The 12,002-nt window shown below is 44.3% G+C and overlaps 1 pseudogene; it reads right to left on the bottom strand.

Moving 5' to 3' along the window:
• Window positions 1–9,522, bottom strand: part of LOC118357872 (thioredoxin reductase 2, mitochondrial-like) — a 32,513-nt pseudogene extending 22,991 nt beyond the window's left edge.
• Window positions 9,523–12,002: the final 2,480 nt, after the last annotated feature.

The raw sequence follows: 12,002 nt of genomic DNA, 5'->3' as shown, positions 1-12,002 counted from the left end.
GGTTGTGGAGTTACATGTTTTCCTGAAGAACTTCGTTTTTTACTTCATTAAATACACGGTCTCAAGTACTGCTGTGTCTACCTCATCTTCTGGGTTCTGCCGACTATTCGTGGCTCAGTTGGTTAAGTGACTGTTTCTCACTCCGGAGACCCGGGTTCGTAACCGGGTCCTGACAACCAGTCTACGAAATACCACAATATATTTTCCCAACGTCCTCCTCAGAGTTATCAGACTCCAAAACATCCACGCAATATTGTTTTTTCTCTGGAATAGTGTTCAATACACATAGGTTGACAATAGTGGCTCAATTCACAGTTGTCTCAGAGTCACGCAACAAGAGCTACGACACTAATGATGTCTGGGTGTCACTGAGTAAACTGATACCCCATGTCATTGATCCACAATCCATTGGGAAGGCTGTACAGTGAAATAAGTATGCCCCCATTGCAATTCTAAAGCAATGTGATTTCAACAGATTGCCAAATGTATTTATTTTTGTTGATTTTATATAACATTCCAGCCTCGTTTTGTAAGATCTACTCAATTATGGCATAATTCTACTATTTGTATCACTGTCAATGACATATTTTTATTTTAAAGGCCAACTGCAAAGTCCACTATTGTGGCTAATCCTTATTATGGCTAGCTTCACATTGATGGGTCCGACCACCATTAATCAAATAAGAACTGTGTTATAAATTAGGGTTATTTTAGATGCCGATACCTAGCTATATAGTTAGCTAGCTATATAGCTAGCTAACTATAGCTAGCTAACTATAGCTACTGAAACAGATTGTCGTTTTGCTATGTTTTTGGGGAAGAACATTGTTTGCATCCATGAGCTAGCTAGCTTTCTTTTCTGACCAGCACTGTAGGTGCACGAGACAACTTTACCAGCACCATAGCATGCGTATCGATGAATAGTTGTGAAATACGAGTGATAGTGTAATCAATGTGTAATAACTACGTAAACATTTTTATGAACGCGTCAAATTATTGTGATGTGCAGTCATATTCAGGTCCTGATTGGTCAACAAGCTAATTTGACACGTCAAATAGTGTTATTTGACATGCAAAGACCCAAACGGCGTTCCATAGTATGAGAATCCTGGTTGAGAATGAAACGACTGAAAAAAAGAACAACGAAACTGCAAGTAAGTGAAAGAAATAGGTTTTACTGGTAATGGGGACAAACGTAAATGCCAACAAAATAACTTTTTGGTCAGTGTGGTGTGTGTAACCTTTATTTAACTAAGCAAGTCAGTTAACAACAACAACAACAATTGTGCGCTGCCCTATGGGACTCCCAATCACAGCCGGATGTGTTTCAGCCTGGATTCGAATCAGGGACTGTAGTGACGCTTCTTGGACTGTCCATGTTTTTGTGTGTTAACTGTACTAGAATGCTTAAGGCCGCAAACTTTTTAAATATCAGTTATCGGTATCGTTTTTTTGGCAAGGAAAATATTGGATATTGGCTAAAAATGTCATTGGTGCATCACTAGTTTCCACCATTGTTAAATCCATGACGGGAAGAATGCAAGTGCACACTGAGAAAAGGGTGGAGAGTCATGACATACCCACGGTCTTTTATAGCTCCACTGAGGAGGGCACAGACCCAGTCTGACCTGTAGTGTAAAGGGCACATTGGGGAAGTGGAGAGAGGCCCACTCATAACTCCCACAGTCAGACAGCCACACTTCAAAGGAGAGGATGTACTCACTGACCTGCATGAGAACACCAGGGTAAAGCCCACAGACTGTAGCCTACACTGTAAGGTAGTAATGTAAGGTTGTAATCAGACGTTTAAAAAAAAGTCATATTCCTCTTAGAACCAATAATAATAATTGTCATATTCATGTTGACAAAGAGAGTGACTCAAAGGCCATTGAATGTATGAATCTTTTGAGCTCTATGGACTTTATCCAATATGTTACTGGGTGCACCCATAACCGTGGCTATACCCTGGACCTGGTTATTACCAAGTGTCTTCCTATTGACATATCTTCTATTGTTGATGTTACTTTATCTGATCACCACTGTGTATTTTTTACTACCTTGTTGCCCATAGCACAGGGTAATACTGAACGCAATTATTAAGAAACACCATCTTACCTCTGAAGTTGCTACAGATTTTAATGAGGGTATGAACAATACTCCGCCACCTATTCTGTCTTCTTCTTATGATTTAGTTGATAACTTTAATAGCAAATTAAAGGCAACCACTGATGCCATAGATCCAGTAAAGTTGAAAAAGAATCAAAACAGAGCCTTGGATGAGTGAGGAAACTAATCAATTACAGAGAAATTGCAGAAAGGCAGAGCAGAAGTGGAGTCGTTGCAGGTCGATTGTGATATTCTGAGAGTAACTTGCGATATATAACAAGGCAATTAGAGAAGCCAGACGGGCAAATTCTAACTTCATCACTATTAAATGTCTAAATTCATCACTATTAAATAAAAAATAATTTGAGTGCTCTTCTCGACCATTGATGGCATGATAAATCCTACCCCCGCAAACCTGTGAACTTTCCTCCACATCTAAATGTGATACGTTTTTGTCATATTGGCACTTTCCCCTCTGCACTAAAAACTTATGGTGAGATAAGAACTACATTTTCTTAAAAACGGTTTTTAATTCCAAATCTGAAAAACTGCAAGATATTTTTAATCACTCCCTGTTCACAGGCACTTTCCCCTCTGCACTAAAAACTTATGGTGAAACACATTCTGAAGAAAAGTTAACTAGATTATTCAACTCCTAGCAATTTTCTGCCAATCTCTAACCTTCCATTCCTAAGCAGAATTCTGGAGAAGAAAATTGTGTTCAAACAGTTAAGTTAAGTACAAACTGTATTTTTTTTAAAATCCAATCTGGTTTTTCGTGCCCACCACAGCACAGAGACAGCCTTAGTTAAAGTGGTAAATTATCTTACAGCCAACACAGATACCAAACAGCTCTCTGTCCTTGTACTCTTAGATTTAAGTGCTGCATTATTGACCATGATTTCCTTATGGACAGACTGAAGAGGTGGGTTGGCCTCTTTGGTCCACTTCTACATTGGTTTAGGGCCTATTTAACCGGTCAAGTGAGTTTTTTCGCCCTTGGTGAACTTATCTCAGAGCAAATACATATCACATGTGGCGTTTCACAAGGTTTGATTTTTGCGTCCAGTACTGTTCAGTTTATATACACTGCTCAAAAAAATAAAGGGAACACTTAAACAACACAATGTAACTCCAAGTCAATCACACTTCTGTGAAATCAAACTGTCCACTTAGGAAGCAACTGATTGACAATAATTTTCACATGCTGTTGTGCAAATGCAATAGACAAAAGGTGGAAATTATAGGCAATTAGCAAGACACCCCCAATAAAGGAGTGGTTGTACAGACCACTTCTCAGTTCCTATGCTTCCTGGCTGATGTTTTGGTCACTTTTGAATGCTGGCGGTGCTTTCACTCTAGTGGTAGCATGAGACGGAGTCTACAACCCACACAAGTGGCTTAGGTAGTGCAGCTCATCCAGGATGACACATCAATGCGAGCTGTGGCAAGAAGGTTTGCTGTGTCTGTCAGCGTAGTGTCCAGAGCATGGAGGCGCTACCAGGAGACAGGCCAGTACATCAGGAGACGTGGAGGAGGCTGTAGGAGGGCAACAACCCAGCAGCAGGACCGCTACCTCCGCCTTTGTGCAAGGAGGAGCAGGAGGAGCACTGCCAGAGCCCTGCAAAATTACCTCCAGCAGATCACAAATGTGCATGTGTCTGCTTAAACGGTCAGAAACAGACTCCATGAGGGTGGTATGAGGGCCCGACGTCCACAGGTGGGGGTTGTGCTTACAGCCCAACGCCGTCAGGACGTTTGGCATTTGCCAGAGAACACCAAGATTGGCAAATTCGCCACTGGCGCCCTGTGCTCTTCACAGATGAAAGCAGGTTCACACTGAGCACATGTGACAGACGTGACAGAGTCTGGAGCCGCCGTGGAGAACGTTCTGCTGCCTGCAACATCCTCCAGCATGACCGGTTTGGCGGTGGGTCATTGATGGTGTGCCTGACTGTATGTCAGCAGTTCCTGCAAGAGGAAGGCATTGATACTATGGACTGGCCGCCCGTTCCCCAGACCTGAATCCAATTGAGCACATCTGGGACATCATGTCTCGTTCCATCCATCCACCATGCACCACAGACTGTCCAGGAGTTGGCGGATGCTTTCGTCCGCCACCTCATCAGGAGCATGCCTCGGCGTTGTAGGGAGGTCATACAGGCACGCGGAGGCCACACACACTACTGAGCCTCATTTTGACTTGTTTTAAGGACATTACATCAAAGTTGGATCTGCCTGTAGTGTGGTTTTCTACTTTTTTTCCATTTTGAGTGTGACTCCAAATCATGGGTTGATAAATTTGATTTCCATTGATAATTTGTGTGATTTTGTTGTCAGCACATTCAACTATGTAAAGAAAAAGTATTTAATAAGAATATTTCATTCAGATCTAGGATGTGTTATTTTAATGTTCCCTTTATTTTTTCTCGCAATGTATGTTACCCTCTGGCAAAGTTATCAGAAAGCAGAGCATTGATGTTCACTGCTATGCAGATGATACACCGCTTTACATGTCACCGGAGAATTTTAGCTTCACTGATCAATTATTAGATTATATCAGTGATGTAAATACTTGGATGGCTCACAACTTCCTCCAGCTAAATCAAGACAAGACGGAGGTACTCATTGTTGGAGCCAAAGCACAGAGAAAATCTAGGCTGCACATTTTACATGATGGGCAATAAAGATAAAAACCAAGGTGTTATTTTAGATTCTGGCCAATACATGTCAGACATGCTTTTAAGTTATGTACCCAGTATGTCCCTCAGGTCCTGTAGCACGTGTCTTTTTCACTATCCCAAAGCCGAGGACCAAGAGGCAGCCTTTAATTATTATAACCCAAGCCTCTGGAATAGCCTTCCAGAAAACCTGAGGGGGGCTGAAACTGTGGACATATTTAAACAAAGATCTTAAAACATCTGTTTAGCTTTGCTTTTCCATAGTTAGTTGTTCAGTTTGTGTTATTCTTTTGTTTTTTTTATCTCATGTTTGTTGTGCAGAAAATATTTCAGCTTTTATTTCTATGAAGCACATTGCGTTGCATTCCATGTCTGAAATGTGCTGTATAAATAAAGCTTGATTTGATTACATAATTTTGGTGAGTGCTTATGTTTCTCATATTGGAAATGTGTTTTTTGCATATTCCAACTCTTCCTGGGACGCCCTCGGAGAAAGGGAGCCCGGCCAATGGTCTTCCATTACAGTCGGCAACCCTAGAGCAGTTAGGGTTAAGGCCATGGTCTGCCATTACAGTCGGCAACCCTAGAGCAGTTAGGGTTAAGGCCATGGTCTGCCATTACAGTCGGCAACCCTAGAGCAGTTAGGGTTAAGGCCATGGTCTGCCATTACAGTCGGCAACCCTAGAGCAGTTAGGGTTAAGGCCATGGTCTGCCATTACAGTCGGCAACCCTAGAGCAGTTAGGGTTAAGGCCATGGTCTGCCATTACAGTCGGCAACCCTAGAGCAGTTAGGGTTAAGGCCATGGTCTGCCATTACAGTCGGCAACCCTCGAGCAGTTAGGGTTAAGGCCATGGTCTGCCATTACAGTCGGCAACCCTAGAGCAGTTAGGGTTAAGGCCATGGTCTGCCATTACAGTCGGCAACCCTAGAGCAGTTAGGGTTAAGGCCATGGTCTGCCATTACAGTCGGCAACCCTAGAGCAGTTAGGGTTAAGGCCATGGTCTGCCATTACAGTCGGTAACCCTAGAGCAGTTAGGGTTAAGGCCATGGTCTGCCATTACAGTCGGTAACCCTAGAGCAGTTAGGGTTAAGGCCATGGTCTGCCATTACAGTCGGTAACCCTAGAGCAGTTAGGGTTAAGGCCATGGTCTGCCATTACAGTCGGTAACCCTAGAGCAGTTAGGGTTAAGGCCATGGTCTGCCATTACAGTCGGCAACCCTAGAGCAGTTAGGGTTAAGGCCATGGTCTGCCATTACAGTCGGCAACCCTAGAGCAGTTAGGGTTAAGGCCATGGTCTGCCATTACAGTCAGCAACCCTAGAGCAGTTAGGGTTAAGGCCATGGTCTGCCATTACAGTCGGCAACCCTAGAGCAGTTAGGGTTAAGGCCATGGTCTGCCATTACAGTCGGCAACCCTAGAGCAGTTAGGGTTAAGGCCATGGTCTGCCATTACAGTCGGCAACCCTAGAGCAGTTAGGGTTAAGGCCATGGTCTGCCATTACAGTCGGCAACCCTAGAGCAGTTAGGGTTAAGGCCATGGTCTGCCATTACAGTCGGTAACCCTAGAGCAGTTAGGGTTAAGGCCATGGTCTGCCATTACAGTCGGTAACCCTAGAGCAGTTAGGGTTAAGGCCATGGTCTGCCATTACAGTCGGTAACCCTAGAGCAGTTAGGGTTAAGGCCATGGTCTGCCATTACAGTCGGTAACCCTAGAGCAGTTAGGGTTAAGTGCCTTGCTCAAGTGCACATGGAAACATTTTTCACCTTGTCGACTCAGGATTAAAACTCGCGACCTTTTGGTTAATGGCCCAATAGCTCTAATCGTTAGGTTACCTGCCGCCCAGAGTAGACACAGTGGGTCATCCTTTACCCCTACTGGGTCATGCTTTACCCCTACTGGGTGAGAGTGCAAAGGAAGATGTCCATCCACTAAAATATAACTCGATTATAACAAATATTATTATTGCTGCCAATTTCCCAATCCCAGTGAGTCTCAAGGTCTTGGTATTTTGACTGCAGTCGACAGACTGGACACTGTGCCTTGACCTCCACATTGTTTGAACCTCAGCTCTCTGAGAGCTGCAACCTGCCAGGGTGGGAAAAACATAATCTCTCCCAAAAGATCACCCACATCCTGGTCCACATGTCACATGCTCCCTGTCACACACATAGGCAGAGAGAGATGCCCTGGCCTGTCCTGGCTGGTACTGTACACACTGCGGACACTGCACACACTGCGGAGGGGTGTAGTCAGGCTTTCGGAAACGTGTCATCTTTGGGACCATCTCAACACAAATAAACGTCTGCCGGGCAGCCAGGCGGAAGTTCCCTCCATTGTGTTGGTTGGCGGAATGAGAGAAATTACATGGTGTGATAAAGAGAGAAAAGGACTAGGGAAAGAGGTCTGGTGTGGGTACAGAGCCGCAGACAGACAGGGCCAGCCGTGCAGTGACAGATGCTGCAGGAGGTAGAGTTGGGTGGCGTGGCAGGCTGGTTTCCGCAGGGCTGGTACGACGGGCAGGAAAGCCCAGAGCAGAGCGAGAGAACAAAGGAGGGAATGCAGTGACCCGTGCCTGGTTGCATCCTGCCCCCGCCCCAGCCAGGCCCAGGACCCGGACCCAGCACTCGGCTGGGTGATTAACACTTCCCCTGGTGACTCCATCATTCACCCTTTATTACCTTGTTTTTAGGCTTGATACACCGTCTGCTGACACTGCACTCTTTTGTAGATGACAATAAAACAAATGTCTGGAAAGGGAAGGGGGACTAGTGGTTTAACCGATACGTCTTTGCAAAGCTTATTGTATGTTATGTGGCATACTCAACACACGTGATTGCAGCTACTACTAAAATAGTAGTGATTTGATTTTTTTCCAAACATTAGGGTATTACTGTAGTAATTTGTGGGACAATTCTCTTCCTTCTCTGACACACTCACCTACGGCACACAGCACAGAGTCAAAGGTGTCCTGCTGGTACTGTATGTTTGTCTGTCCAAGTCACCTGCAGCGCCCCAGAGGACAGCTTGTCCAGTCTCTTGGGGACACTCCTCCGGGAGAACTTGGTGCCATAGGCCTCCATGTAGTCAGTCACCAGCCCTGCCATTTGCTGGAGCACACACAAGACAAGAGGGGAGAAATTCAGGTTTCTGACAGGTCAGTCACCTTTCCAGCACTTAACTTGGGAAAACTATTATTCCAAACTTAACTTGTACAAGAAAAGTCCCAATATCACCAGTACACAATGAATCAATAGGCTCCTGAGTGGCGCAGCGGTCTAGGTACCACATCTCAGTGTCCTTCTGTAGCACAGTTGGTAGAGCATGGCGCTTGTAACGCCAGGGTAGTGGGTTCGATTCCCGGGACCACCCATACGTAGAATGTATGCACACATGACTGTAAGTCGCTTTGGATAAAAGCGTCTGCTAAATGGCATATATTACTAGAGGCGTCACTACAGCCCCTAGTTCGATTCCAGGCTGTATCACAACCGGCCAAGATTGGGAGGCCAATAGGGAGGCGCACAATTGGCCCAGCGTCGTCCGGGTTTGGCCGGCATTGTAAATAAGAATTTGTTGTTAACTGACTTGCCTAGTTAAATAAAAGGTTAAATAAAATAAAACAAAAAAATCTATATCAATTTGTAAATGAGTAGTGAGAGATTTTACGATCTCTGAAATATATTTAAAAGCTACAAAACATTTGAGTTACAGTATAAACATGATACAGTATAGAGAAATAAGAAATTAATTAAAATAGTGTCAAATCAATTTTGAAAAATGTAAAATTGTGATAAGTGCAGTACCTGATCGAACCCCCTGAGGGGGATGCTGCACATCATGAATGTGGTGTCCAGGCCAATGCCTGTCAGGAAGTCAGCACACTCCAGGGCCACATCTTCATAGCACCATATTCAGGAAAACAGAACACTACACAAATGCTCTGAGGAACCTTGTCTATCTCTAGTTAAAGTAGATGTGACAACTGAGAACCTGAGCATAAGAGGCATTGATAGACAGGTGATCCAAGTCTAGGAAGAAGGGGTCACCAGTTGAACTGCAATTCACCACCTTTTGCCTTCAACATTAGGGCCAACTCACTCTGACAATATACAGTGTAACCAGTGACTCATGACCAAGCACATCGGCAGTCAAAAGGATACAGCCGGCACCAACCACAAGTCTGAAAGACAAAAACCATTCATCTTGGCTGTTTTCATTTAAAATATATCTCTTGGAAGTTATATAGTACAGGTATATGTTTTTTTTCTATACGATGCACTTCATACATTTTCCTCCAAATGATCTTGAATACTACTGCGCCAAATAAAACAGGGAAACTGGACACAAATGTTTAGTCTGAATCTGAGGAATTTAAAAGTGATGAAAGTACTATTCGAACTTCGGGGGTTCTATTACTCAAAAAGGGGTGGCGGAGTTGGTAGGGCTAGTCTCTGTGTGTGTGTGTGTGTGTGGGCCAGGTGAATCACACCTCTAATCCAGCCCTGAGCTCCACTCACTACTAGCGTTCAGGCTAATCCCTGCGGATGGGGTGTGCCGTGTTCATGGCTCAGTCCACATCACTCCGCTGAGTGACGCCCATCACCCGCATGGAGGCCAGGGCCTCTCTTGCTTTCCCATCCTCTATCTATCCATGGCTCTCCACACTGGCCCAGGCCCTGGCAGGTGAGGGTGCCTGGGGCACACACACAAGCCCAGCCATACCCCACACTCATGCTAGTGCTAACTGCTAAGAGCATCAGTACCCCGATCCTCCTGTCCACCTAATGCACAGCTGCACTTAGTGCACATTGTGAGGTGGCTTAGGGAGGGATTAGGCCAGGAGCTTTAGGCTGATTCCACACTCTCATCTCCTTTCCCTGGCTGCTTGGTTATATTGTATTTCAGAGAGACTCTGGGATCGTTCTGTTATCCCTCATCCGGATGGTGGTGTCTGAAAGCATTGGTGGAGGCACAAACTCACAAGTGGGTCTCAAAAACACTGCATCCAGATGTGAAAGACGGGGGGTGGGGGCTGATTGTGTAACTAAAAACTACAGAGGGATAAATTCCAGTGGGAAAGACATACTTTACTGTACTGATATCTGCCCAGTAAATGTTGCCCACTCCCCTGGAGGACGGGAAGTACTAGGAGCAGCTTTTCAAACAACAAAGATAACACAATCAAACTCAGGGCTTCCATAGGCTACATCCTGATCCAAAGCCACTTCAATGACTGTTGGAGTATGTCTGACTGTGATAGTTAAGAATTTGCCACAAGCTCGCTCTCTCACTCTCATAACCTTGGGCCAACCTTCAGCAGTCCAGACAAGAGATAAGTCAATCTGTTCTCCTTCGGTGTCTCCTATGTTCGCCACAATAACAGTGCTCTTTCACAAGTGTTCCTTAGAGGGGAGAGTTCTACAGGCAGCGGACTTTATCTGAATTCAAATAGAAAGATATAGGATGAGAACTCAACTCCCTAACACGGTTGTGACTACAGAGAGAAAAGATTGTGTGTTACAATTGTCTCACTGTCTCCTTTTGATGTTGCATCTTTTCATCCCAGGCTCATTTCCTCAGCTATTCTCTAGAGCAGGTATTCCCAAACTGGGATACGCGCAATGCCATCGGGGGTGCGCCAAATAAAATTGTGATTCACATAAAAAAATATATATATATTTACTTTTTCCCCCTTGGCTTCACATTTTCAAACGCTCTCAAAAAAAATAAAATAATATAAAGTCAATTTATATTTTCCAACGGGGTGGTGTTTTTTGCTCGCCTGAGTAGCCTTGTTTCACTGCCGGTAATAAAATGAAACCATCTAGTGTTCAGCAAAATAACAACACAATGTCAAATACAGGTAGCCAGGTCAAATAATGAACATCCAATCATATTAATTGTTACTCTCTCACGGGAATTCTACTAACGGTCCGGGGTCCGTATGTAGCTGCTCCAAATTCCGTTTGCGCGAAAATGGATAAAAGGGTTAAGAGAAACTAAGGTCCTCGTCCAGAGACATACCAGCTCTACAGATAGTACTGCTACTACCAGCAGTACTACACCTGCACCTGTCGACGACACAAGTTGTTCTGCTTCCATGAGCACATCCAATGCTAGCATCAGTAATTCTACATTTGTTGTTAGTCCAGCTAGCATCAGTAATTCTACATTTGTTGTTAGCCCAGCTAGCATGGACACTGATAGTTCTGAATCTGATACAGCCGAAGAGCTACTGCCCCCTTACCTGGGAAAGCACTGAACAACAGACCGGAACGTTGGATCATCGAAGAGGCGCAAATATGATGAGAACAACATTGATTTGGGGTTCACTTACAGTGGGGCAAAAAAGTCATGTCAGCCACCAATTGTGCACTTAAAAAGATGAGAGGCCTGTAATTTTCATCATAGGTACACTTCAACTATGACAGACAAATTGAGAGAGAAAAAAATCCAGAAAATCACATTGTAGGATTTTTTATGAATTTATTTGCAAATTATGGTGGAAAATAAGTATTTGGTCAATAAAAGTTTCTCAATACTTTGTTTATATACCCTTTGTTGACAATGACAGAGGTCAAACGTTTTCTGTAAGTCTTCACAAGGTTTTCACACACTGTTGCTGGTATTTTGGCCCATTCCTCCATGCAGATCTCCTTTACAGCAGTGATGTTTTGGGGCTGTTGCTGGGCAACACACTTTCAACTCCCTCCAAAGATTTTCTATGTTGAGATCTGGAGACGGGCTAGGCCACTCCAGGACCTTGAAATGTCATGCTGAAAGACCCAGCCACGTTTCATCTTCAATGCCCTTGCTGATGGTAGGCTTTGTTACTTTGGTCCCAGCTCTCTGCAGGTCATTCACTAGGTCCCCCCGTGTGGTTCTGGGATTTTTACTCACCGTTCTTGTGATCATTCTTGTGATCTTGCGTGGAGCCCCAGATCGAGGGAGATTATCAGTGGTCTTGTATGTCTTCCATTTCCTAATAATTGCTCCCACAGTTGATTTCTTCAAACCAAGCTGCTTACCTATTGCAGATTCAGTCTTCCCAGCCTGGTGCAGGTCTACAATTTTGTTTCTGGTGTCTTTTGACAGCTCTTTGGTCTTGGCCATAGTGGAGTTTGGAGTGTGACTGTTTGAGGCTGTGGACAGGTGTCTTTTATACTGATAACAAGTTCAAACAGGTGCCATTAATACAGGTAACGAGTGGAGG

This window comes from Oncorhynchus keta, chromosome 25, assembly GCF_023373465.1.
Source record: "Oncorhynchus keta strain PuntledgeMale-10-30-2019 chromosome 25, Oket_V2, whole genome shotgun sequence".
Taxonomy (NCBI): Eukaryota; Metazoa; Chordata; class Actinopteri; order Salmoniformes; family Salmonidae; genus Oncorhynchus; species Oncorhynchus keta.
This window is presented reverse-complemented; position numbering and strand designations above follow the sequence as displayed.